The sequence below is a fragment of the Schistocerca cancellata genome, unplaced genomic scaffold (assembly GCF_023864275.1).
Source record: "Schistocerca cancellata isolate TAMUIC-IGC-003103 unplaced genomic scaffold, iqSchCanc2.1 HiC_scaffold_1100, whole genome shotgun sequence".
NCBI lineage: Eukaryota > Metazoa > Arthropoda > Insecta > Orthoptera > Acrididae > Schistocerca > Schistocerca cancellata.
The window spans coordinates 5,721,993-5,746,291 of record NW_026047099.1 but is presented as its reverse complement, the minus strand read 5'-3'; the positions used below and the strand labels follow the sequence as shown (position 1 = coordinate 5,746,291).

Sequence of the window (24,299 nt, the reverse complement as noted above, 5' to 3'; positions counted from 1 at the left end):
CGGTCGGCGACATTGCGGATGTCATCCGCGGACGACCACCGCCCAATAAGTGGGAGCTCCGTCTGCCGCAATATGATTGGAGCGCCGTGTGGACGAACATCAGTTCACGCGTCATACCAGCTGACGTGAGGGCCACGTGGTACAGGGTGGTCAACCGCACTGTTGCCACCAACTGCAAGCTCCACTCAATAAACCTCATCCGATCCAGCCAGTGCGAGGCATGCGGAGTCCCGGACGACATCGAGCATCGCTTCGACTGCTCCAGGTTCCGGGACGTCTGGTACTGTGCGCGGGATATGATTCGTCTCCTAAATAGAGTGACTGTCAGGCAGGTTACTGTGACGGACGCGCTAGTGCCTCAGTGGAAGCCTTACCCGTCCACCAAGCGGAATGCCACCATCTGGTTATATGGACACACTATTCATGCCATATTTAGTCTCAAAATTACCGATGTTGTGACTTTTCTCACCCGTCTATGGACTTTCCACAATGAAGAACGCGCCAGAAGAACCTATTCCGCGACGTTCGCAAACTTTCTGCACGTGGCTTTGTCACATGCATTCCACTCGATCATGACCCCTCCTTAACAGTGACTTATCTCAATGTGTGTATAATTATATAACTATTCCTGTGACTGTGATATAAGGGAACGAACACTGGAAGAGAAATTTTTGGACACGTTTTTTTTTTTTTTTTTTTTTTTTTTTTTTTTTTTTTTTTTTTTTTTTTTTTGTACTCACCTTGACCATCATAATGATGACGAACTGTGACAGTTTCTTGTTTCTTGTTTTTACGATCTCCGGAGCTACGTGACTCCCTTACAAGTGTCACGTCGGAAGTTTTGTTTCTGTTAATCCTTTGTGTTCCAATTTTTTGTGTGACTTTGTCGTTTCGCTACCAATCTTGTGTGTGAAAGCAATGCCCTGCCTTTTTGGTTGTTTACTTTCTGCATGGTTTTCGTGTCTTGGTGCTGCGATCGAACACCATCTTTTGATTTTTATGTTGTTCTTTACCGCCTGTAGAAATGTGGCGGTTTGTTTCTTTTCCTACTTCCGTTCAATTTAGGGCATACGTCTCCTTTCCGTTCTTCATTTCATTTTTTTTTTTTTTTTTTTTTTTTTTTTTTTTTTTTTTTTTTTTTTTTCTTCACCACAAGTAACGGCGAGAGGCGGATATGTTACTTTACTTTGCTTTCCATACTTTGTTAGAGGGACCTCCCGGGCCTTATTTATTTTTTGACGCAGGTTTGCGAATTGCTCTTTTGTTGCGCACTCATTCTTCTTCGTTTTCTTTCCCCCACATTTGGTCGGTAGAATTCTTACCGCTGATTTATGGAAGAACATTTCCGTTTGGTTTTCTTTACTTACTTCTCATTATTTTCAACGTTGTTGAGTTTTGCGTTCCCCTTCGATGAACGTGCCGTTCCTACGTCATCAGACGAGGACCCTTTCTCGCTCCATCCGGCGCATACCATCTGCGACCAGCGAGAAGGAGCACCTATTACGCCCCCTCTCCGTTCTTCAACCAGCACTACCAACAGCATCGTTTTATAGCTGAGAAGCTCGCCGAAGAAGGCGTATTGTGGAGAGCGATAAGGCCGGGCTATAAGGGGAGTTGGGAGGCCCGTAAAAAAAAAAAAAAAAAAAAAAAAAAAAAAAAAAAAAAAAAAAAAGGTGCTGTTGGCTCCCTTCCTTTTTTTTTTTTGTTATGTCGCCAGCCCAATTTTCAAACTAACTTTCTGTTGTGACAAAGATGCTTCCTTAAGCCTTTTAAACTACTGTAATGGTACGAAAATGCAGTAATTAACTCAGTTTGAGGGAGAATGTGCTAACCAAGTTTGCCAAGAAGACTTTGAAAACGACAAAACAGTACGAATCGGCAGGTGATTTCTGAAATACGTCACCGCCTATTGTTGTGTAGGAGTGTAGAGTTCCAAATTTGATTTGTAACCACGAATTTATTCCTTAGTCGTCTCGTCTCGTCTCGTCTCGTCTCGTCTCGTCCCGCAGACGTTTGTCGTGCTTGCGCTGTCATATGGACCACGACCCGAGCGGCAGCGAGCGGCAGTCGAGCAAAGTCGGGACAAGTCGGGACGGGGACAGGGACAGGGATAGGAATGGTGCGAATGCACTGCAAACTACGCAGACACCTGGTGTGAGGCGAGGCGAGGCGAGGCGAGGAAGCCCACATCGCTACCAGTGGCGCCCTCCAGCACGACACTGCCACACCCCGCACAGGCCCTCCGCTGAACACCAGGGACAAGATGCGTCCTCCGCTAGTGTCGAAGGCTGCACGCGCCCAGCGAATGACAGGGGGTGCAACGAGCAGCAGTGCGTCTCACACACGCGGCGGTGCGCCCGCCAATTCGGCCGTCGCTCTGCTGGGACGCCGGGCGCGCCTCCCCGCGCCGTCCTCGAGGAACTGGCGGTTGCGGAAGGAAGCGCTATCGTCAAATGCGGCCGAAAACTAACATTTTGTGTGTTGGGAGAAAAGCCGAACGCCAATTCTGCCGTGCTCCTACATTAGATGAGCGCCAACAACCATACCATGATGAATACACCGGTTCTCGTCCGATCACCGAAGTTAAGCATCATCGGGCCCGGCTAGTACTTGGATGGGTGACCGCCTGGGAAACCCGGGTGCTGTTGGCTCCCTTCCTTTTTTTTTTTTTGTTATGTCGCCAGCCCAATTTTCAAACTAACTTTCTGTTGTGACAAAGATGCTTCCTTAAGCCTTTTAAACTACTGTAATGGTACGAAAATGCAGTAATTAACTCAGTTTGAGGGAGAATGTGCTAACCAAGTTTGCCAAGAAGACTTTGAAAACGACAAAACAGTACGAATCGGCAGGTGATTTCTGAAATACGTCACCGCCTATTGTTGTGTAGGAGTGTAGAGTTCCAAATTTGATTTGTAACCACGAATTTATTCCTTAGTCGTCTCATCTCGTCTCGTCTCGTCTCGTCCCGCAGACGTTTGTCGTGCTTGCGCTGTCATATGGACCACGACCCGAGCGGCAGTCGAGCAAAGTCGGGACAAGTCGGGACGGGGACAGGGACAGGGATAGGAATGGTGCGAATGCACTGCAAACTACGCAGACACCTGGTGTGAGGCGAGGCGAGGCGAGGAAGCCCACATCGCTACCAGTGGCGCCCTCCAGCACGACACTGCCACACCCCGCACAGGCCCTCCGCTGAACACCAGGGACAAGATGCGTCCTCCGCTAGTGTCGAAGGCTGCACGCGCCCAGCGAATGACAGGGGGTGCAACGAGCAGCAGTGCGTCTCACACACGCGGCGGTGCGCCCGCCAATTCGGCCGTCGCTCTGCTGGGACGCCGGGCGCGCCTCCCCGCGCCGTCCTCGAGGAACTGGCGGTTGCGGAAGGAAGCGCTTTCGTCAAATGCGGCCGAAAACTAACATTTTGTGTGTTGGGAGAAAAGCCGAACGCGAATTCTGCCGTGCTGCTACATTAGATGAGCGCAAACGGCCATACCATGATGAATACACCGGTTCTCGTCCGATCACCGAAGTTAAGCATCATCGGGCCCGGCTAGTACTTGGATGGGTGACCGCCTGGGAAACCCGGGTGCTGTTGGCTCCCTTCCTTTTTTTTTTTTGTTATGTCGCCAGCCCAATTTTCAAACTAACTTTCTGTTGTGACAAAGATGCTTCCTTAAGCCTTTTAAACTACTGTAATGGTACGAAAATGCAGTAATTAACTCAGTTTGAGGGAGAATGTGCTAACCAAGTTTGCCAAGAAGACTTTGAAAACGACAAAACAGTACGAATCGGCAGGTGATTTCTGAAATACGTCACCGCCTATTGTTGTGTAGGAGTGTAGAGTTCCAAATTTGATTTGTAACCACGAATTTATTCCTTAGTCGTCTCGTCTCGTCTCGTCTCGTCTCGTCTCGTCCCGCAGACGTTTGTCGTGCTTGCGCTGTCATATGGACCACGACCCGAGCGGCAGCGAGCGGCAGTCGAGCAAAGTCGGGACAAGTCGGGACGGGGACAGGGACAGGGATAGGAATGGTGCGAATGCACTGCAAACTACGCAGACACCTGGTGTGAGGCGAGGCGAGGCGAGGCGAGGAAGCCCACATCGCTACCAGTGGCACCCTCCAGCACGACACTGCCACACCCCGCACAGGCCCTCCGCTGAACACCAGGGACAAGATGCGTCCTCCGCTAGTGTCGAAGGCTGCACGCGCCCAGCGAATGACAGGGGGTGCAACGAGCAGCAGTGCGTCTCACACACGCGGCGGTGCGCCCGCCAATTCGGCCGTCGCTCTGCTGGGACGCCGGGCGCGCCTCCCCGCGCCGTCCTCAAGGAACTGGCGGTTGCGGAAGGAAGCGCTATCGTCAAATGCGGCCGAAAACTAACATTTTGTGTGTTGGGGAAAAGCCGAACGCGAATTCTGCCGTGCTCCTACATTAGATGAGCGCCAACGGCCATACCATGATGAATACACCGGTTCTCGTCCGATCACCGAAGTTAAGCATCATCGGGCCCGGCTAGTACTTGGATGGGTGACCGCCTGGCAACACCTCGGTGCCGAGCGAGCAGTGTTTTCCTTGTGCGACTTGGCCGGCGGCGCCTCGCGTGTCGTCTGCTTACTTTGCCACGTGGCTTTCTTTCTACTGAACTGTAAGTAATGGATATTCTTTACGATGATAGTGAAGAGCGACAGAACAATGTTCAGTGTGAATTCGAACGTTCCGTCGAGAAACCCTCGGCTTTTGAGATTCATCGTTGGTTAATTGAGGATTTGTTGTTGTCTACTAATGACGTACTCGGTATTCAGTTCGATACGTTCTTAAATTCTGTGTTCTTAAAACTCAAATCTTCCGATCTGTGTGATGCTGTAGTTTCTGTTAATGACGGTGTTCGCAAATTTCGACACCTTAACGGAAATATTAGTAATGTCACTGTGTCTCACGCTGGTTTTGGTCTTCGACATATACGGATATTTAACCTTCCGTTTGAAATACGTAATGACACTATTTCTCGTCACTTGCGGCCATATGGCACTGTTTTATCTGTCGTGAAGGAGAAATGGTCGTCTGCGTATATATTTCAAGTCGAGAACGGTGTGCGCAGTGTTAAGATGGTGGTTAGGCAGCATATTCCGTCTTTTATTTTGGTCAACGGTCACCGTGCGTTTGTCACGTACAGTGGCCAGCCACAAACTTGCTCCTTTTGTAATGGTGTCGGACATTATAGGCAGGATTGTCCGAAGCGAAAACGGCCTGTTCAGCTACCACTTGAGGCCGATTTGCAAGGAGTTAGTTTTGCTTCCGTCGCCGCAACGGTCTTGGGTTCCGCCCCCCCCGCGTCCGCGCGGCGTGCGGCAGATGTTAATCTTGCTGCCGCCGCGGAAGCGATGGATGTGTCTGCTGATCATAGTGTCTCTGCTGTTGCCACTACCGGCCAGGACTCTTTGTCCACGGTTTCGGAAAACGTGCCTGTTGTTGTTCAACCGGTTGTGGGTGCTGTTGTGTCGGAGACAGTCTCTGACTCCGTGCCGCAGTCGGTAACCGATGTTGTTTCGCGCCCTAATTCGGACTCTGTTGCCCCCACTGTGTCGCAGGCGGAGCCCTCTCCTTCTGTACCTGCACCCGTCGTTGCACTTTCTGACGTTTCTGAGCCTCTTCCTGTTGCGGAATCGAGCGATGTTTTTGTGGAACCAAAACCGCAGCGGGATGAAGCTCGTTCTCGCAGTTCCAGTAGGCAACGCTTCCGCAGTGCCAGTAGCTCCCCTTCCTACGACAGAGGTTTAGCGCGAGGTGACCGTAGTCCGTCCCCAGTAGGGCGCCCCCCCGCCTCTTCTTGGGCGTCGCAACGCCGCGCCGGGCGGCGCGACCTCGACGTGGAGCTACGGCCGCCTCAGGCTGCCGGCTCCGGGCGTCAGCCGCCGCGCAAACAACAACAACAGCAGCAGCGTGCCTCCTCTCGCCACGCACAGTCAGCTGATCTGAGTGTTGCAGCGCAGCAACGTGACGTTGCTGTTCGCCATCTACGGACTGTGTTAAGTCAACCCGCCTCTGTAGATGTGCCTGTTTTAGCGCCAGACACGGTTTCGGCTGTGACTGCGGCATCTCTGTCGACTAAACGGAAGGCAGAGGATGTACACCGTCGTCGCGCTGGTCCTTCTATTCACGACCGCGTGTCGGTGCCTTCTTCCGACGTGGAGATGTCCGTTAAGGATTCTGTGTCGGTCGCTTCTGGCGTGACGGCTACTGCCACCCTGCCGCCCCTCTCCCCCTTCGAGCCTTCGGAGTGGGCGAAGGATGTTGTGGAGGGTGGGGAGACGTAGTGTGTGTCCTGTGTGCCCCCTCCCCTGTCGCGCACCTGCACATCCCGTGTTTTATGTGTGTTTTACTTTTGTGTGTGTCTTTTAATTGTGTGAGTCTATGACTTACGATTTTAGCCAGTGGAATGTTGTCACCATTAATCTTAACAAATTGAGTCACCCGTGTAAGATACTGGCTTTTAAGAACTTTTTACGTGATCACCACTGCCATGTTGTGTTTTTACAAGAGGTGACGCGTGATGCCCTTGTCTTTTTACACGATTTTAGTGACTTCACTGTTATTGACAATGTTTTACCGGATCACAGTACAGGAACTGCCATTTTAGTACGTTCTGACCTCGCTATTTCAAATGTTGCTATTTTACCTAATGGTCGTGCCGTTAGTTGCACTATACTGGGCGTTGTATTTGTTAACGTCTATGCTCCGTCTGGGAACGATAAGCCGGCGAGGGCTGTTTTTTATGGGCAGGAATTGTGTGCGCTGTTACACCGGAATGTGGATGCTTTAGTTGTAGGCGGCGATTTTAATTGCGTTTTAGATGTTGTTGATCAGGTGCCTCGTCCTAACATTTGTCGCGAGCTCGGCGACTTGGTTCGCAGTTTTCAGCTCGTTGATACGTGGCGTGTTTTAAACCCTGATGTTACGCATTTTACTCATTTTTATCCCACGGGGCACAGCCGCCTGGACAGAATTTACGTTTCTGCCCCGCTTTCTGCCCGTATTTGCCGCACGGAAATGTTTCCCGTGCTGTTTTCTGATCATTCCGGTTACCTTTGTCAGCTTTTATTGCCTAGATTTTGTGTTCCCAGGCGAAAGAATTTGTGGAAATTTAATTGTGCATTATTGAACGACGACCATTTTGTGACGTGTTTTACCAATCTGTGGCAGAAATTGCTCGGGACCAAGCGAGGTGACTGTAGTGTGCTGGAGTGGTGGGTCGGGGAGGCCAAGCCGGTGATCAGGCGGTTTTTAATGGATTTTAGCCGCGAGGCGGCTCGGTGGCGTCGCGCTACCGCCCGCTTCCATCAGGCGTGTTTACAAGACCTCGCGCTGCGCGTGACGTCACAGCCTGCCTTGCTGCCCGCTTTTAAGCAGTTCCAGCGTAAGCTTCTCGCTGATTTGCGTGCTGTTAGTGGCGGTGTCGTCGTCCGCAGCCAGCCTGCGGGGGTTGTGGATGGCGAACCATTGTCGCTTTATCATCTGCATAGGGAACGCAGGCGGCGCGCCCGTCTGCACATCGGTACCTGGAAACAGTGCGACGGTAGACGGACTACTGTCCAGTCCGACATTGAGCGGGATGTTTTTACTCATTTTAGTTCCCTTTTCCGTGCGCTGGATGTTGATTGTAATGCGTTGCGGGATTTTTTACACGTCATACCTCATGTTTTAACTCGTACGGATAGGACGCTTTTAAATGCTGCTTATGTACCTGACGACCTGTACGATGCTATCCGACGAAGCCCTAAAAGTAAATCGCCTGGTCCCGACGGCATTCCTGCTGAATTTTATCTGAAATTTTATGATCTTTTTCGTGATGTTTTTGTGGCTCTTTTAAATGAAATACGGGATGGTGCTGTTATCCCTGCTGCGTTTGAGGAGGGGGTAGTGACATTGGTTCCCAAATCGACTGCGACGCCCTGCATTGACGCTGTTCGGCCGATCACTTTACTGAACGCCGATTTTAAGATTGTAACGCGATGCGTGGCTCAACGCCTTAAAGTTGTTTTACCGTCGGTCCTCAGTGATAGTCAATCATGTGCGGTGCAGGGTCGAAACATTTTTGATGCCGTCCTCGCCTATCGCGACTGTATCGGTTTTGTTAAAAGTGCGAGACTGCCGACAGCTGCCATCTTCTTAATTGATTTCAAAAATGCTTTCGACCGCATTAGCCATGTGTACCTCCGCCAGGTTCTTGTGCGGATGGGCTTCGGTTTTAAGTTTACGACTGTGGTAAAGCATCTTTTACAAAATGCGACGTCACGTGTTAGTGTCAATGGCCACTTGACGCCAGCTTTCCGTGTTGGGCGCTCGGTGCGGCAGGGGTGTCCCCTTTCAATGGCCCTTTTTTCTGTAGCTTTAGATCCGTTGCTGCGAATTATCGGCCGCGACTGCCGTGGCATTCAGATAGGGACGCACCGCCTCATTTGCAAGGCGTACGCCGACGATCTTGGCGTTTTTCTTGGCCATTCTGATGACGTTGACACTCTATATGGTGCACTGCAACGCTTTGAAAAAGCTACAGGTGCCATTGTCAACCCAACTAAGACTGTTTGTTTGCCTCTTACACCCCGCGCACGGTCCATACAGCGGAGCTGGTTTTGTGTCCGCGAACAGCACAAAGTCCTGGGCGTGCTTTTTTCTTCTCATCCACAACGGATGGAGGCGCTCAATTGGCGGTCTACGCTCCATAAGGTGCGCGCCGTTGCCAAGATCTATGCGGCTCGCACGTTGGCGCTTCGTGACAAGGTGGCCTTGATCAATACTAACATTCTGGCCAGGGTGTGGTACCTCGCACAGGTCCTTCCACTGCCTCGGCAGTTGGAACGTGCCCTCAAGCAGGCGGTGTATTGGTTTTTATGGCGAGGTGACATTTTTAAAGTCTCGTATGACACCTGTACTCTAAGCCCGACAGATGGTGGTTTGGGTTTAGTAGATCTTCGCGCGAAGTGCTCTGCTCTCCTTTGGAAACGGACCACCGTTGTTATGGAGAGGGCCCCGAACGGTACCACTGCGGCGGTCTTCAGTATGTATCGTCCTCTATCAGTGGAGGCGCCGGTGAATGTCTCGCACATTCCCTTTTTTCTTAACTATGTGCGTCGCTACTATATGGACAACAGCTACCTCGCGCTATGTGACGTTCCCAGTCTTCGAGTCTGCGACGTCGTTTCTGCTTTCCGTGGATCACCTGTGCGTTGTAAGTGGGAGTATCGGCTACCGTGGTATAATTGGGTCGCGGTATGGAAAAATCTTGCCAGCCATGTTCTTCCTCCCTCTGTACACGCCGTGTGGTACAAGGTTGTGCATCGTACCTTCCCTACCAATTCGAAGCTCCATTCCATCAACCTCATCTCGTCTGGAGCTTGCGACTTGTGTGATGCGGAAGATACACTTGAACACCGTTTTGTGTGTGGACATTTTTGCAGTGTTTGGGATGCCGCCAGAGATATGATTCGCCTAATCACTCGAGTGGATACGCGTTCAGTCTTGCCGACCGACGCCTTAATTCCTCAATGCGTCGCCTACCCGAATACAAAGAAGAATGCTACGGTGTGGCTCCTGGGTCATACCGTTTTTGCAATGTTTCACCTGAAATTGACTACTGAATTGGACTTTCTTACCTATTTATGGACTCAGCATGAACAAACTGAAGCTTTGCCTGGCTTTCGTGCTACTTTTGCAAATTTTTTGAAGGTTGCACTTGCTCATGCCTTTTCCCGGATGTCGGTGGATGCTTAACATGTTTATGACGGTTTGGTATACTATTCTATTTTGACCGCTCAAGCTGTGTTTTTCACGGAACGAACACTTATGGAAATACGTGTACTCAGAGGAACTCTTTTTTTTTTCTTATCTGTGTCTTTTTTTTATTTCCGGTACAGTTTACCTTTTTCTTGATTCTGATTTTTTATGCTGTGGACATCGGCACTTTTATTTACAAGCACTGGTTTTCTCCTGTAGGTCTCCCATGTGGCGGCAGTGATATTTTCAATTTTCACTAGTGTTACCACGCAGTGACTTTCATTTTTTTGTTTTTTCCTTTTCGTTTCACTTGTCCACCTGATGGACTTTACCCCTCAGTTTTACTGGTGTGGAATTTTCCCGGTAATAGTGACACTAAGGAAGTGGTTTTATTTCTACTGGATTTTGTTTCCCTGGCGGAGTCATTGTCTCCATGCAGAAGATTGCTGGATTATGGTTTTTTTTGCTCTTGCCGCTTTTTCCCGACGGACGTCGACCGTTTTAAGGACACCAACGGGGGATACTGACTTTCTTTTCGTCCGTTCGTCGTGGGACATGGAGTCAACAGCACCTTTATAGCTCATGAAGCTCGCCAATAGAAGGCATTTTGTGGAGAGCGACACGGCCGGGCTATAAGGGGAGATGGGAGGATATAAAAAAAAAAAAAAAAAAAAAAAAGGTGCTGTTGGCTCCCTTCCTGTTTTTTTTTTTTGTAATGTCGCCAGCCCAATTTTCAAACTACCTTTCTGTTGTGACAAAGATGCTTCCTTAAGCCTTTTAAACTACTGTAATGGTACGAAAATGCAGTAATTAACTCAGTTTGAGGGAGAATGTGCTAACCAAGTTTGCCAAGAAGACTTTGAAAACGACAAAACAGTACGAATTGGCAGGTGATTCCTGAAATACGTCACCGCCTATTGTTGTGTAGGAGTGTAGAGTTCCAAATTTGATTTGTAACCACGAATATATTCCTTAGTCGTCTCGTCTCGTCTCGTCTCGTCTCGTCCCGCAGACGTTTGTCGTGCTTGCGCTGTCATATGGACCACGACCCGAGCGGCAGCGAGCGGCAGTCGAGCAAAGTCGGGACAAGTCGGGACGGGGACAGGGACAGGGATAGGAATGGTGCGAATGCACTGCAAACTACGCAGACACCTGGTGTGAGAAGAGGCGAGGCGAGGCGAGGCGAGGCGAGGCGAGGAAGCCCACATCGCTACCAGTGGGCCCTCCAGCACGACACTGCCACACCCCGCACAGGCCCTCCGCTGAACACCAGGGACAAGATGCGTCCTCCGCTAGTGTCGAAGGCTACACGCGCCCAGCGAATGACAGGGGGTGCAACGAGCAGCAGTGCGTCTCACACACGCGGCGGTGCGCCCGCCAATTCGGCCGTCACTCTGCTGGGACGCCGGGCGCGCCTCCCCGCGCCGTCCTCGAGGAACTGGCGGTTGCGGAAGGAAGCGCTTTCGTCAAATGCGGCCGAAAACTAACATTTTGTGTGTTGGGAGAAAAGCCGAACGCGAATTCTGCCGTGCTGCTACATTAGATGAGCGCCAACGGCCATACCATGATGAATACACCGGTTCTCGTCCGATCACCGAAGTTAAGCATCATCGGGCCCGGCTAGTACTTGGATGGGTGACCGCCTGGGAAACGCGGGTGCTGTTGGCTCCCTTCCTGTTTTTTTTTTTTTGTAATGTCGCCAGCCCAATTTTCAAACTACCTTTCTGTTGTGACAAAGATGCTTCCTTAAGCCTTTTAAACTACTGTAATGGTACGAAAATGCAGTAATTAACTCAGTTTGAGGGAGAATGTGCTAACCAAGTTTGCCAAGAAGACTTTGAAAACGACAAAACAGTACGAATCGGCAGGTGATTTCTGAAATACGTCACCGCCTATTGTTGTGTAGGAATGTAGAGTTCCAAATTTGATTTGTAACCACGAATTTATTCCTTAGTCGTCTCGTCTCGTCTCGTCTCGTCCCGCAGACGTTTGTCGTGCTTGCGCTGTCATATGGACCACGACCCGAGCGGCAGCGAGCGGCAGTCGAGCAAAGTCGGGACAAGTCGGGACGGGGACAGGGACAGGGATAGGAATGGTGCGAATGCACTGCAAACTACGCAGACACCTGGTGTGAGAAGAGGCGAGGCGAGGCGAGGCGAGGCGAGGCGAGGAAGCCCACATCGCTACCAGTGGGCCCTCCAGCACGACACTGCCACACCCCGCACAGGCCCTCCGCTGAACACCAGGGACAAGATGCGTCCTCCGCTAGTGTCGAAGGCTGAACGCGCCCAGCGAATGACAGGGGGTGCAACGAGCAGCAGTGCGTCTCACACACGCGGCGGTGCGCCCGCCAATTCGGCCGTCACTCTGCTGGGACGCCGGGCGCGCCTCCCCGCGCCGTCCTCGAGGAACTGGCGGTTGCGGAAGGAAGCGCTTTCGTCAAATGCGGCCGAAAACTAACATTTTGTGTGTTGGGAGAAAAGCCGAACGCGAATTCTGCCGTGCTGCTACATTAGATGAGCGCCAACGGCCATACCATGATGAATACACCGGTTCTCGTCCGATCACCGAAGTTAAGCATCATCGGGCCCAGCTAGTACTTGGATGGGTGACCGCCTGGGAAACCCGGGTGCTGCTGGCTCCCTTCCTGTTTTTTTTTTGTTATGTCGCCAGCCCAATTTTCAAACTACTTTTCTGTTGTGACAAAGATGCTTCCTTAAGCCTTTTAAACTACTGTAATGGTACGAAAATGCAGTAATTAACTCAGTTTGAGGGAGAATGTGCTAACCAAGTTTGCCAAGAAGACTTTGAAAACGACAAAACAGTACGAATTGGCAGGTGATTCCTGAAATACGTCACCGCCTATTGTTGTGTAGGAGTGTAGAGTTCCAAATTTGATTTGTAACCACGAATATATTCCTTAGTCGTCTCGTCTCGTCTCGTCTCGTCTCGTCCCGCAGACGTTTGTCGTGCTTGCGCTGTCATATGGACCACGACCCGAGCGGCAGCGAGCGGCAGTCGAGCAAAGTCGGGACAAGTCGGGACGGGGACAGGGACAGGGATAGGAATGGTGCGAATGCACTGCAAACTACGCAGACACCTGGTGTGAGAAGAGGCGAGGCGAGGCGAGGCGAGGCGAGGCGAGGAAGCCCACATCGCTACCAGTGGGCCCTCCAGCACGACACTGCCACACCCCGCACAGGCCCTCCGCTGAACACCAGGGACAAGATGCGTCCTCCGCTAGTGTCGAAGGCTACACGCGCCCAGCGAATGACAGGGGGTGCAACGAGCAGCAGTGCGTCTCACACACGCGGCGGTGCGCCCGCCAATTCGGCCGTCACTCTGCTGGGACGCCGGGCGCGCCTCCCCGCGCCGTCCTCGAGGAACTGGCGGTTGCGGAAGGAAGCGCTTTCGTCAAATGCGGCCGAAAACTAACATTTTGTGTGTTGGGAGAAAAGCCGAACGCGAATTCTGCCGTGCTGCTACATTAGATGAGCGCCAACGGCCATACCATGATGAATACACCGGTTCTCGTCCGATCACCGAAGGTAAGCATCATCGGGCCCGGCTAGTACTTGGATGGGTGACCGCCTGGGAAACGCGGGTGCTGTTGGCTCCCTTCCTGTTTTTTTTTTTTTTTTGTAATGTCGCCAGCCCAATTTTCAAACTACCTTTCTGTTGTGACAAAGATGCTTCCTTAAGCCTTTTAAACTACTGTAATGGTACGAAAATGCAGTAATTAACTCAGTTTGAGGGAGAATGTGCTAACCAAGTTTGCCAAGAAGACTTTGAAAACGACAAAACAGTACGAATCGGCAGGTGATTTCTGAAATACGTCACCGCCTATTGTTGTGTAGGAATGTAGAGTTCCAAATTTGATTTGTAACCACGAATTTATTCCTTAGTCGTCTCGTCTCGTCTCGTCTCGTCCCGCAGACGTTTGTCGTGCTTGCGCTGTCATATGGACCACGACCCGAGCGGCAGCGAGCGGCAGTCGAGCAAAGTCGGGACAAGTCGGGACGGGGACAGGGACAGGGATAGGAATGGTGCGAATGCACTGCAAACTACGCAGACACCTGGTGTGAGAAGAGGCGAGGCGAGGCGAGGCGAGGCGAGGCGAGGAAGCCCACATCGCTACCAGTGGGCCCTCCAGCACGACACTGCCACACCCCGCACAGGCCCTCCGCTGAACACCAGGGACAAGATGCGTCCTCCGCTAGTGTCGAAGGCTGAACGCGCCCAGCGAATGACAGGGGGTGCAACGAGCAGCAGTGCGTCTCACACACGCGGCGGTGCGCCCGCCAATTCGGCCGTCACTCTGCTGGGACGCCGGGCGCGCCTCCCCGCGCCGTCCTCGAGGAACTGGCGGTTGCGGAAGGAAGCGCTTTCGTCAAATGCGGCCGAAAACTAACATTTTGTGTGTTGGGAGAAAAGCCGAACGCGAATTCTGCCGTGCTCCTACATTAGATGAGCGCCAACGGCCATACCATGATGAATACACCGGTTCTCGTCCGATCACCGAAGTTAAGCATCATCGGGCCCGGCTAGTACTTGGATGGGTGACCGCCTGGGAAACCCGGGTGCTGCTGGCTCCCTTCCTGTTTTTTTTTTGTTATGTCGCCAGCCCAATTTTCAAACTACTTTTCTGTTGTGACAAAGATGCTTCCTTAAGCCTTTTAAACTACTGTAATGGTACGAAAATGCAGTAATTAACTCAGTTTGAGGGAGAATGTGCTAACCAAGTTTGCCAAGAAGACTTTGAAAACGACAAAACAGTACGAATTGGCAGGTGATTCTTGAAATACGTCACCGCCTATTGTTGTGTAGGAGTGTAGAGTTCCAAATTTGATTTGTAACCACGAATATATTCCTTAGTCGTCTCGTCTCGTCTCGTCTCGTCTCGTCCCGCAGACGTTTGTCGTGCTTGCGCTGTCATATGGACCACGACCCGAGCGGCAGCGAGCGGCAGTCGAGCAAAGTCGGGACAAGTCGGGACGGGGACAGGGACAGGGATAGGAATGGTGCGAATGCACTGCAAACTACGCAGACACCTGGTGTGAGAAGAGGCGAGGCGAGGCGAGGCGAGGCGAGGCGAGGAAGCCCACATCGCTACCAGTGGGCCCTCCAGCACGACACTGCCACACCCCGCACAGGCCCTCCGCTGAACACCAGGGACAAGATGCGTCCTCCGCTAGTGTCGAAGGCTACACGCGCCCAGCGAATGACAGGGGGTGCAACGAGCAGCAGTGCGTCTCACACACGCGGCGGTGCGCCCGCCAATTCGGCCGTCACTTTGCTGGGACGCCGGGCGCGCCTCCCCGCGCCGTCCTCGAGGAACTGGCGGTTGCGGAAGGAAGCGCTTTCGTCAAATGCGGCCGAAAACTAACATTTTGTGTGTTGGGAGAAAAGCCGAACGCGAATTCTGCCGTGCTCCTACATTAGATGAGCGCCAACGGCCATACCATGATGAATACACCGGTTCTCGTCCGATCACCGAAGTTAAGCATCATCGGGCCCGGCTAGTACTTGGATGGGTGACCGCCTGGGAAACCCGGGTGCTGTTGGCTCCCTTCCTGTTTTTTTTTTTTTTTTGTAATGTCGCCAGCCCAATTTTCAAACTACCTTTCTGTTGTGACAAAGATGCTTCCTTAAGCCTTTTAAACTACTGTAATGGTACGAAAATGCAGTAATTAACTCAGTTTGAGGGAGAATGTGCTAACCAAGTTTGCCAAGAAGACTTTGAAAACGACAAAACAGTACGAATCGGCAGGTGATTTCTGAAATACGTCACCGCCTATTGTTGTGTAGGAGTGTAGAGTTCCAAATTTGATTTGTAACCACGAATTTATTCCTTAGTCGTCTCGTCTCGTCTCGTCTCGTCTCGTCCCGCAGACGTTTGTCGTGCTTGCGCTGTCATATGGACCACGACCCGAGCGGCAGCGAGCGGCAGTCGAGCAAAGTCGGGACAAGTCGGGACGGGGACAGGGACAGGGATAGGAATGGTGCGAATGCACTGCAAACTACGCAGACACCTGGTGTGAGAAGAGGCGAGGCGAGGCGAGGCGAGGCGAGGCGAGGAAGCCCACATCGCTACCAGTGGGCCCTCCAGCACGACACTGCCACACCCCGCACAGGCCCTCCGCTGAACACCAGGGACAAGATGCGTCCTCCGCTAGTGTCGAAGGCTACACGCGCCCAGCGAATGACAGGGGGTGCAACGAGCAGCAGTGCGTCTCACACACGCGGCGGTGCGCCCGCCAATTCGGCCGTCACTCTGCTGGGACGCCGGGCGCGCCTCCCCGCTCCGTCCTCGAGGAACTGGCGGTTGCGGAAGGAAGCGCTTTCGTCAAATGCGGCCGAAAACTAACATTTTGTGTGTTGTGAGAAAAGCCGAACGCGAATTCTGCCGTGCTCCTACATTAGATGAGCGCCAACGGCCATACCATGATGAATACACCGGTTCTCGTCCGATCACCGAAGTTAAGCATCATCGGGCCCGGCTAGTACTTGGATGGGTGACCGCCTGGGAAACCCGGGTGCTGTTGGCTCCCTTCCTGTTTTTTTTTTTTGTAATGTCGCCAGCCCAATTTTCAAACTACCTTTCTGTTGTGACAAAGATGCTTCCTTAAGCCTTTTAAACTACTGTAATGGTACGAATTTGCAGTAATTAACTCAGTTTGAGGGAGAATGTGCTAACCAAGTTTGCCAAGAAGACTTTGAAAACGACAAAACAGTACGAATCGGCAGGTGATTTCTGAAATACGTCACCGCCTATTGTTGTGTAGGAATGTAGAGTTCCAAATTTGATTTGTAACCACGAATTTATTCCTTAGTCGTCTCGTCTCGTCTCGTCTCGTCCCGCAGACGTTTGTCGTGCTTGCGCTGTCATATGGACCACGACCCGAGCGGCAGCGAGCGGCAGTCGAGCAAAGTCGGGACAAGTCGGGACGGGGACAGGGACAGGGATAGGAATGGTGCGAATGCACTGCAAACTACGCAGACACCTGGTGTGAGAAGAGGCGAGGCGAGGCGAGGCGAGGCGAGGCGAGGAAGCCCACATCGCTACCAGTGGGCCCTCCAGCACGACACTGCCACACCCCGCACAGGCCCTCCGCTGAACACCAGGGACAAGATGCGTCCTCCGCTAGTGTCGAAGGCTACACGCGCCCAGCGAATGACAGGGGGTGCAACGAGCAGCAGTGCGTCTCACACACGCGGCGGTGCGCCCGCCAATTCGGCCGTCACTCTGCTGGGACGCCGGGCGCGCCTCCCCGCGCCGTCCTCGAGGAACTGGCGGTTGCGGAAGGAAGCGCTTTCGTCAAATGCGGCCGAAAACTAACATTTTGTGTGTTGGGAGAAAAGCCGAACGCGAATTCTGCCGTGCTCCTACATTAGATGAGCGCCAACGGCCATACCATGATGAATACACCGGTTCTCGTCCGATCACCGAAGTTAAGCATCATCGGGCCCGGCTAGTACTTGGATGGGTGACCGCCTGGGAAACCCGGGTGCTGTTGGCTCCCTTCCTGTTTTTTTTTTTTTGTAATGTCGCCAGCCCAATTTTCAAACTACCTTTCTGTTGTGACAAAGATGCTTCCTTAAGCCTTTTAAACTACTGTAATGGTACGAAAATGCAGTAATTAACTCAGTTTGAGGGAGAATGTGCTAACCAAGTTTGCCAAGAAGACTTTGAAAACGACAAAACAGTACGAATCGGCAGGTGATTTCTGAAATACGTCACCGCCTATTGTTGTGTAGGGGTGTAGAGTTCCAAATTTGATTTGTAACCACGAATTTATTCCTTAGTCGTCTCGTCTCGTCTCGTCTCGTCTCGTCCCGCAGACGTTTGTCGTGCTTGCGCTGTCATATGGACCACGACCCGAGCGGCAGCGAGCGGCAGTCGAGCAAAGTCGGGACAAGTCGGGACGGGGGCAGGGACAGGGATAGGAATGGTGCGAATGCACTGCAAACACCGCAGACACCTGGTGTGAGGCGAGGCGAGGCGTGGCGAGGCGAGGCGAGGAAGCCCACATCGCTACCAGTGGGCCTTCCAGCACGACACTGCCACACCCCGCACAGGCCCTCCGCTGAACACCAGGGACAAGATGCGTCCTCCGCTAGTGTCGAAGGCTACACGCGCCCAGCGAATGACAGGGGGTGCAACGAGCAGCAGTGCGTCTCACACACGCGGCGGTGCGCCCGCCAATTCGGCCGTCGCTCTGCTGGGACGCCGGGCGCGCCTCCCCGCGCCGTCCTCGAGGAACTGGCGGTTGCGGAAGGAAGCGCTTTCGTCAAATGCGGCCGAAAACTAACATTTTGTGTGTTGGGAGAAAAGCCGAACGCGAATTCTGCCGTGCTCCTACATTAGATGAGCGCCAACGGCCATACCATGATGAATACACCGGTTCTCGTCCGATCACCGAAGTTAACCATCATCGGGCCCGGCTAGTACTTGGATGGGTGACCGCCTGGGAAACCCGGGTGCTGTTGGCTCCCTTCCTGTTTTTTTTGTTTTTGTGATGTCGCCAGCCCAATTTTCAAACTACCTTCCTGTTGTGACAAAGATGCTTCCTTAAGCCTTTTAAACTACTGTAATGGTACGAAAATGCAGTAATTAACTCAGTTTGAGGGAGAATGTGCTAACCAAGTTTGCCAAGATGACTTTGAAAACGACAAAACAGTACGAATCGGCAGGTGATTTCTGAAATACGTCACCGCCTATTGTTGTGTAGGAGTGTAGAGTTCCAAATTTGATTTGTAACCACGAATATATTCCTTAGTCGTCTCGTCTCGTCTCGTCTCGTCTCGTCCCGCAGACGTTTGTCGTGCTTGCGCTGTCATATGGACCACGACCCGAGCGGCAGCGAGCGGCAGTCGAGCAAAGTCGGGACAAGTCGGGACGGGGACAGGGACAGGGATAGGAATGGTGCGAATGCACTGCAAACTACGCAGACACCTGGTGTGAGAAGAGGCGAGGCGAGGCGAGGCGAGGCGAGGCGAGGAAGCCCACATCGCTACCAGTGGGCCCTCCAGCACGACACTGCCACACCCCGCACAGGCCCTCCGCTGAACACCAGGGACAAGATGCGTCCTCCGCTAGTGTCGAAGGCTACACGCGCCCAGCGAATGACAGGGGGTGCAACGAGCAGCAGTGCGTCTCACACACGCGGCGGTGCGCCCGCCAATTCGGCCGTCACTTTGCTGGGACGCCGGGCGCGCCTCCCCGCGCCGTCCTCGAGGAACTGGCGGTTGCGGAAGGAAGCGCTTTCGTCAAATGCGGCCGAAAACTAACATTTTGTGTGTTGGGAGAAAAGCCGAACGCGAATTCTGCCGTGCTCCTACATTAGATGAGCGCCAACGGCCATACCATGATGAATACACCGGTTCTCGTCCGATCACCGAAGTTAAGCATCATCGGGCCCGGCTAGTACTTGGATGGGTGACCGCCTGGGAAACCCGGGTGCTGTTGGCTCCTTTCCTGTTTTTTTTTTTTTTTTGTAATGTCGCCAGCCCAATTTTCAAACTACCTTTCTGTTGTGACAAAGATGCTTCCTTAAGCCTTTTAAACTACTGTAATGGTACGAAAATGCAGTAATTAACTCAGTTTGAGGGAGAATGTGCTAACCAAGTTTGCCAAGAAGACTTTGAAAACGACAAAACAGTACGAATCGGCAGGTGATTTCTGAAATACGTCACCGCCTATTGTTGTGTAGGAGTGTAGAGTTCCAAATTTGATTTGTAACCACGAATTTATTCCTTAGTCGTCTCGTCTCGTCTCGTCTCGTCTCGTCCCGCAGACGTTTGTCGTGCTTGCGCTGTCATATGGACCACGACCCGAGCGGCAGCGAGCGGCAGTCGAGCAAAGTCGGGACAAGTCGGGACGGGGACAGGGACAGGGATAGGAATGGTGCGAATGCACTGCAAACTACGCAGACACCTGGTGTGAGAAGAGGCGAGGCGAGGCGAGGCGAGGCGAGGCGAGGAAGCCCACATCGCTACCAGTGGGCCCTCCAGCACGACACTGCCACACCCCGCACAGGCCCTCCGCTGAACACCAGGGACAAGATGCGTCCTCCGCTAGTGTCGAAGGCTACACGCGCCCAGCGAATGACAGGGGGTGCAACGAGCAGCAGTGCGTCTCACACACGCGGCGGTGCGCCCGCCAATTCGGCCGTCACTCTGCTGGGACGCCGGGCGCGCCTCCCCGCTCCGTCCTCGAGGAACTGGCGGTTGCGGAAGGAAGCGCTTTCGTCAAATGCGGCCGAAAACTAACATTTTGTGTGTTGTGAGAAAAGCCGAACGCGAATTCTGCCGTGCTCCTACATTAGATGAGCGCCAACGGCCATACCATGATGAATACACCGGTTCTCGTCCGATCACCGAAGTTAAGCATCATCGGGCCCGGCTAGTACTTGGATGGGTGACCGCCTGGGAAACCCGGGTGCTGTTGGCTCCCTTCCTGTTTTTTTTTTTTGTAATGTCGCCAGCCCAATTTTCAAACTACCTTTCTGTTGTGACAAAGATGCTTCCTTAAGCCTTTTAAACTACTGTAATGGTACGAATTTGCAGTAATTAACTCAGTTTGAGGGAGAATGTGCTAACCAAGTTTGCCAAGAAGACTTTGAAAACGACAAAACAGTACGAATCGGCAGGTGATTTCTGAAATACGTCACCGCCTATTGTTGTGTAGGAATGTAGAGTTCCAAATTTGATTTGTAACCACGAATTTATTCCTTAGTCGTCTCGTCTCGTCTCGTCTCGTCCCGCAGACGTTTGTCGTGCTTGCGCTGTCATATGGACCACGACCCGAGCGGCAGCGAGCGGCAGTCGAGCAAAGTCGGGACAAGTCGGGACGGGGACAGGGACAGGGATAGGAATGGTGCGAATGCACTGCAAACTACGCAGACACCTGGTGTGAGAAGAGGCGAGGCGAGGCGAGGCGAGGCGAGGCGAGGAAGCCCACATCGCTACCAGTGGGCCCTCCAGCACGACACTGCCACACCCCGCACAGGCCCTCCGCTGAACACCAGGGACAAGATGCGTCCTCCGCTAGTGTCGAAGGCTACACGCGCCCAGCGAATGACAGGGGGTGCAACGAGCAGCAGTGCGTCTCACACACGCGGCGGTGCGCCCGCCAATTCGGCCGTCACTCTGCTGGGACGCCGGGCGCGCCTCCCCGCGCCGTCCTCGAGGAACTGGCGGTTGCGGAAGGAAGCGCTTTCGTCAAATGCGGCCGAAAACTAACATTTTGTGTGTTGGGAGAAAAGCCGAACGCGAATTCTGCCGTGCTCCTACATTAGATGAGCGCCAACGGCCATACCATGATGAATACACCGGTTCTCGTCCGATCACCGAAGTTAAGCATCATCGGGCCCGGCTAGTACTTGGATGGGTGACCGCCTGGGAAACCCGGGTGCTGTTGGCTCCCTTCCTGTTTTTTTTTTTTTGTAATGTCGCCAGCCCAATTTTCAAACTACCTTTCTGTTGTGACAAAGATGCTTCCTTAAGCCTTTTAAACTACTGTAATGGTACGAAAATGCAGTAATTAACTCAGTTTGAGGGAGAATGTGCTAACCAAGTTTGCCAAGAAGACTTTGAAAACGACAAAACAGTACGAATCGGCAGGTGATTTCTGAAATACGTCACCGCCTATTGTTGTGTAGGGGTGTAGAGTTCCAAATTTGATTTGTAACCACGAATTTATTCCTTAGTCGTCTCGTCTCGTCTCGTCTCGTCTCGTCCCGCAGACGTTTGTCGTGCTTGCGCTGTCATATGGACCACGACCCGAGCGGCAGCGAGCGGCAGTCGAGCAAAGTCGGGACAAGTCGGGACGGGGGCAGGGACAGGGATAGGAATGGTGCGAATGCACTGCAAACACCGCAGACACCTGGTGTGAGGCGAGGCGAGGCGTGGCGAGGCGAGGCGAGGAAGCCCACATCGCTACCAGTGGGCCTTCCAGCACGACACTGCCACACCCCGCACAGGCCCTCCGCTGAACACCAGGGACAATATGCGTCCTCCGCTAGTGTCGAAGGCTACACGCGCCCAGCGAATGACAGGGGGTGCAACGAGCAGCAGTGCGTCTCACACACGCGGCGGTGCGCCCGCCAATTCGGCCGTCACTCTGCTGGGACGCCGGGCGCGCCTCCCCGCGCCGTCCTCGAGGAACTGGCGGTTGCGGAAGGAAGCGCTTTCGTCAAATGCGGCCGAAAACTAACATTTTGTGTGTTGGGAGAAAAGCCGAACGCGAATTCTGCCGTGCTCCTACATTAGATGAGCGCCAACGGCCATACCATGATGAATACACCGGTTCTCGTCCGATCACCGAAGTTAAGCATCATCGGGCCCGGCTAGTACTTGGATGGGTGACCGCCTGGGAAACGCGGGTGCTGTTGGCTCCCTTCCTGTTTTTTTTTTTTTTGTAATGTCGCCAGCCCAATTTTCAAACTACCTTTCTGTTGTGACAAAGATGCTTCCTTAAGCCTTTTAAACTACTGTAATGGTACGAAAATGCAGTAATTAACTCAGTTTGAGGGAGAATGTGCTAACCAAGTTTGCCAAGAAGACTTTGAAAACGACAAAACAGTACGAATCGGCAGGTGATTTCTGAAATACGTCACCGCCTATTGTTGTGTAGGAGTGTAGAGTTCCAAATTTGATTTGTAACCACGAATTTATTCCTTAGTCGTCTCGTCTCGTCTCGTCTCGTCTCGTCTCGTCCCGCAGACGTTTGTCGTGCTTGCGCTGTCATATGGACCACGACCCGAGCGGCAGCGAGCGGCAGTCGAGCAAAGTCGGGACAAGTCGGGACGGGGACAGGGACAGGGATAGGAATGGTGCGAATGCACTGCAAACTACGCAGACACCTGGTGTGAGGCGAGGCGAGGCGAGGCGAGGAAGCCCACATCGCTACCAGTGGCGCCCTCCAGCACGACACTGCCACACCCCGCACAGGCCCTCCGCTGAACACCAGGGACAAGATGCGTCCTCCGCTAGTGTCGAAGGCTGCACGCGCCCAGCCGGACGTGTGTTAGGCTCGTGCCTGCTGACACCTTCGTGTGCTGCAGGCGGTGTCTTCGTCGCGTGTTTGGTGCTGCGCCTCGCAGCGTTCTCTCTTCTCTACTAGTTCCTGTAAGTTTATTGACGCTTTATTATGAATCGTGCTAACTCCGTACAGTGTGTTTTTGATAGGAACGCGGCTAGACCGTCGCCTTTTGATGTACACGAATGGGTATTTTCCGAATTGCGTATTCCCGAATCTGATTTGATCGGTATCCAGCTTGACTTTATTCAAAACTCTGTATTTTTGAAACTTCCGACCGCGGATTTTGTAGACAAGCTTGTTACCGAAAGTGGTGGAGTTAAGAAGTTTAAGCACGTGGACGGTGCTTTGTCTGATGTTTTGATTCTGCCGGCAGGCTTCGGCATTCGAAATGTGAAAGTTTATAATGTTCCGTTCGAATGCCCAAATGAGGCCATTGCTCGTAAACTCGGAGAATTTGGCACCGTGCTTAGTGTGGAGAATGATGTGTGGCCTGCAGGATTTAGGTACCGGGTTCTGAGTGGTGTTCGGACGGTCCGTGTAGATTTGAAGAAACATATACCGTCGTATTTGCTCATTGCTGGCACGCGCGCTTTCCTCAGCTATAGTGGGCAGCCGCAGACGTGCTCCGTGTGTGGCAAAACAGATCATTTGCGACAAACCTGCACTTTACGCAGGCCGGCTCAGCTGCCGCGCGAAGCTGCTGATACCTCCACGTATGCGGGCGCGTTGGTTGGACCCCCCTCGATCACCCCGCCCGACCGACCGGTTTCTGCCGCTCCTGCAGCTGAGGCTCCTGTGTCTGACAATGTGACTCCGCCCACAGTTGTCGTTCCCCCGGTTGTGTCAGAACAAAGTTTACCTGCCGATCACACCCCTCGCGAGGTCCGTATTGCTGATTTGCCAGCCGTCAGTGTTTCGGACGTGCCCGTTCCGGAGACTTCTGAAATGTTGGTCGCGTCACCACGGCCGATTTCAGTCCCCGCCCCGCCGACAGACAAGCGGAAATTGCCGTCACAGCCGGGCCCGTCCACCGCCGGCGAGGCGGATGCTAGCGGTGCCGAAAGTGAGGTGTCCCAAGCTTCCACTCAGTCCGCCCCTGCCGATCCAAAACCGAAGCGTAAAAGGTCAAAGAAGCGTTCGAAAACGGCGCCCACTGAGGGCGTCGACGTCACCTTCGACCAGGCGGTTGAGGGACTGACGGATACTTTGGTCCAAGAGCGTCGCGACGCACCTTTCGTACACGGTCCACCTGTGTCGGTGCCCACCGCCCCCGCTTCCCGGCCCGTTCCGGACGCCGCACCTGCTCCTTCGGACACCATGCAGTGGTCTGATGATGTGGAGGAGGATCACTTTTTCTAGTTTCGCTTAAGTTACAGAGTCCACCCTGACGCGTGCATTCCACCAGTTACGCGTCCTCACCCTTAATATCAATCACATCCGAAGTGACCGTAAAGTTCACGCCCTCTTACACTTTTTGCAA

At 52.9% G+C, this 24,299-nt stretch overlaps 14 non-coding genes and 1 pseudogene across 14 annotated transcripts; all 15 read left to right on the top strand.

Annotated features, from left to right (window-relative positions):
* The first annotated feature begins 2,532 nt into the window (after window positions 1-2,532).
* Window positions 2,533-2,651, top strand: LOC126154758 (5S ribosomal RNA). Its single transcript, XR_007532295.1, has one exon. It is a non-coding gene; the product is annotated as a 5S ribosomal RNA (ribosomal RNA).
* An 828-nt stretch (window positions 2,652-3,479) lies between these two features.
* On the top strand, window positions 3,480-3,598 carry LOC126154676 (5S ribosomal RNA). The gene has a single exon (XR_007532219.1). It is a non-coding gene; the product is annotated as a 5S ribosomal RNA (ribosomal RNA).
* An 846-nt stretch (window positions 3,599-4,444) lies between these two features.
* Window positions 4,445-4,562, top strand: LOC126155410 (5S ribosomal RNA; annotated as a pseudogene).
* Window positions 4,563-11,323: 6,761 nt separating this feature from the next.
* LOC126154687 (5S ribosomal RNA) lies at window positions 11,324-11,442 on the top strand. The gene has a single exon (XR_007532229.1). It is a non-coding gene; the product is annotated as a 5S ribosomal RNA (ribosomal RNA).
* Window positions 11,443-12,296: 854 nt separating this feature from the next.
* LOC126155120 (5S ribosomal RNA) lies at window positions 12,297-12,415 on the top strand. The gene has a single exon (XR_007532633.1). It is a non-coding gene; the product is annotated as a 5S ribosomal RNA (ribosomal RNA).
* An 856-nt stretch (window positions 12,416-13,271) lies between these two features.
* On the top strand, window positions 13,272-13,390 carry LOC126155064 (5S ribosomal RNA). The gene has a single exon (XR_007532581.1). It is a non-coding gene; the product is annotated as a 5S ribosomal RNA (ribosomal RNA).
* Window positions 13,391-14,247: 857 nt separating this feature from the next.
* LOC126154740 (5S ribosomal RNA) lies at window positions 14,248-14,366 on the top strand. The gene has a single exon (XR_007532279.1). It is a non-coding gene; the product is annotated as a 5S ribosomal RNA (ribosomal RNA).
* Window positions 14,367-15,222: 856 nt separating this feature from the next.
* Window positions 15,223-15,341, top strand: LOC126155606 (5S ribosomal RNA). The gene has a single exon (XR_007533057.1). It is a non-coding gene; the product is annotated as a 5S ribosomal RNA (ribosomal RNA).
* Window positions 15,342-16,203: 862 nt separating this feature from the next.
* On the top strand, window positions 16,204-16,322 carry LOC126155605 (5S ribosomal RNA). The gene has a single exon (XR_007533056.1). It is a non-coding gene; the product is annotated as a 5S ribosomal RNA (ribosomal RNA).
* An 853-nt stretch (window positions 16,323-17,175) lies between these two features.
* LOC126155604 (5S ribosomal RNA) lies at window positions 17,176-17,294 on the top strand. The gene has a single exon (XR_007533055.1). It is a non-coding gene; the product is annotated as a 5S ribosomal RNA (ribosomal RNA).
* An 854-nt stretch (window positions 17,295-18,148) lies between these two features.
* LOC126154668 (5S ribosomal RNA) lies at window positions 18,149-18,267 on the top strand. The gene has a single exon (XR_007532211.1). It is a non-coding gene; the product is annotated as a 5S ribosomal RNA (ribosomal RNA).
* An 860-nt stretch (window positions 18,268-19,127) lies between these two features.
* Window positions 19,128-19,246, top strand: LOC126155603 (5S ribosomal RNA). Its single transcript, XR_007533054.1, has one exon. It is a non-coding gene; the product is annotated as a 5S ribosomal RNA (ribosomal RNA).
* An 862-nt stretch (window positions 19,247-20,108) lies between these two features.
* Window positions 20,109-20,227, top strand: LOC126155602 (5S ribosomal RNA). The gene has a single exon (XR_007533053.1). It is a non-coding gene; the product is annotated as a 5S ribosomal RNA (ribosomal RNA).
* Window positions 20,228-21,080: 853 nt separating this feature from the next.
* Window positions 21,081-21,199, top strand: LOC126155601 (5S ribosomal RNA). The gene has a single exon (XR_007533052.1). It is a non-coding gene; the product is annotated as a 5S ribosomal RNA (ribosomal RNA).
* Window positions 21,200-22,053: 854 nt separating this feature from the next.
* Window positions 22,054-22,172, top strand: LOC126154686 (5S ribosomal RNA). Its single transcript, XR_007532228.1, has one exon. It is a non-coding gene; the product is annotated as a 5S ribosomal RNA (ribosomal RNA).
* Window positions 22,173-24,299: the final 2,127 nt, after the last annotated feature.